The following is a 2,265-nucleotide window of genomic DNA, read 5'->3' as shown; positions in this document are numbered from 1 at the left end:
ACTACCTCCCTGGGCAGTCCATCCCAGTGTCTGATTCCCCTTTCCATGAGGAAGTGTTTCCCAACACCCAACCTAACCCTCCCCTGGCACAGCTTCAGGCCGTGCCCTCTTGTCCTGTCACAAGTTGCCTGGGAGAAGAGCCTGACCCCCACCTGCCTACAACTTCCCTTCAGCTGTTCCTATCACTGTAGAAAGTGATAAACACCCACCCAGGTCTCCCTTGCCTTGCCTTGCCTTGCCTTGCCTTGCCTTGCCTTGCCTTGCCTTGCCTTGCCTTGCCTTCCCTTCCCTTCCCTTCCCTTGCCTTTCCTTTTCATTGTTGGGATTAAAATAATCTGTTGTTTTTTTTGTGAAGAATCTGTGAACAGTTTGTGACACCTTATCTCAGAGCACGAGTCTGGAGCTTAACTGGCATGTTCCAAACAACTCATCAGAAAGATAAACTTGGAGTTGTGTTTTGGGTTGAGGAGAACATGGTTGCATGTCTTCCAAATCCTGGATAGGCTGGGTCAAGTGAGATAAAAAATGATGGAAGTGCTGTAAACATGGTCTTCAAAGCAAAGAAGCTGCTATCTGCTCTGAAAACAGAAGAGGACGAAGACAAAACTTTTTGAGAGCAAAGATAATTCCTTGAGTTGCCTCTTTTTTTTTCTTCCTAGCAGTTGTGGAGTGGGTTAAAAACAATAAAATAAAAAAATTATTAAATTAGAAATAAAAGAAAATAAAATGGCATATGTTTGTAAAGGAAAGGAATCATGGAAAAATGAGAGTGGCAAGGAGAGGTGATAAGGTTGAGAATCAGAATTGTGATTTTTTTTTAACTAAAAGATGTGAGTTTGGAGCACATTTAGATACACTGAGTAGTTTTACATTCATACAGTCAGTGAATGGTATCAGTTTGAAGGGAACTGTAAAGCTCATGCAGTCCTTCCCTTCCCTTCCCTTCCCTTCCCTTCCCTTCCCTTCCCTTCCCTTCCCTTCCCTTCCCTTCCCTTCCCTTCCCTTCCCTTCCCTTCCCTTCCCTTCCCTTCCCTTCCCTTCCCTTCCCTTCCCTTCCCTTCCCTTCCCTTCCCAAACCTTCCCTTCCCAAACCTTCCCTTCCCAAACCTTCCCTTCCCTTCCCAAACCTTCCCTTCCCTTCCCTTCCCTTCCCAAACCTTCCCAAACCTTCCCTTCCCTTCCCTTCCCTTCCCTTCCCTTCCCTTCCCTTCCCTTCCCTTCCCTTCCCTTCCCAAACCTTCCCAAACCTTCCCAAACCTTCCCAAACCTTCCCTTCCCTTCCCAAACCTTCCCTTCCCAAACCTTCCCAAACCTTCCCTTCCCAAACCTTCCCTTCCCTTTCCTTTCCTTTCCTTGTCACAACATCCACCTAGTTTGAGTCCCAATCCTATCTAGCAGCAGCAGAGGAGCTACCACAAGGGATCAGCTCATGTTTAATGTCTGCTTGGTGCCTGAAAGGCATCTTGAACATGTAAGACACCACAGAAGTGCAGAGCAATCTTATTTTTGTTGCCAGTGCTCCCCTGGAGCAGTGCCCTTCAGCCTGAGAGACACTCCCTGCAAGCAAAGCGAACATCCTCTCATTACACTTGAGCAATCACTTCTCATGCCCTGCTGTACAGAAAGCCACCCCCACAGTGCTGTCTGGACAAGGAGGGGGACACTTTTTTTTTTTTTTTTTTTTTTTTTGTGGGCTATCACATTTTTGACTCACCCCAGAATTTCTCACTGCCAAGATCCAGTCTCTGCCCTTCGCTCGACTGCTGCCTGCCGTAGCTGCTGCTGTGTGAGCTCCAGCCTCAGGCACCCCAGGAGAAAAGCAAAGGATGGGGTCCCACGTCCTGGGAGGGAACCTGAGCTGAACTGCTTCATTTCCCTATGTTTCACCCTTCATGAAGTGTGTTGGCAAGTGTAGAGCTAAAGCCTGGCTGAAAAGCCACCACTGAGACAGCGAATGCTTTGTGAGCATATTCTTGCCATTGAATTTTGGCCAGTTCCAGGGGGATAGCCCTGTTCACAGAATCACAGTGTGGTGGGGTTGGGAGGGACCTCTGCAGATCACCCAGTCCAACCCCCTGCTAAAGCAGGGCACCCACAGCAGCTTGCCCAGCAGCACAATGACCAGGGTGGGTTGGAAGCTCTCCAGAGAGGGAGACTCCATAACCTCTCTGGGCAGCCTGCTTCAAGCCTCCAGAACCCTCACAAGAAAGAATTTTCTGCCTCCTGTTGAGGTGGAACCTCCTCAGTTCTAGTTTGTGCCCTTGT

This window comes from Indicator indicator, chromosome Z, assembly GCF_027791375.1.
Source record: "Indicator indicator isolate 239-I01 chromosome Z, UM_Iind_1.1, whole genome shotgun sequence".
Classification (NCBI taxonomy): Eukaryota; Metazoa; Chordata; class Aves; order Piciformes; family Indicatoridae; genus Indicator; species Indicator indicator.
The sequence above is the reverse complement of the archived record's forward strand: the minus strand, read 5'-3'. Positions refer to the sequence as shown.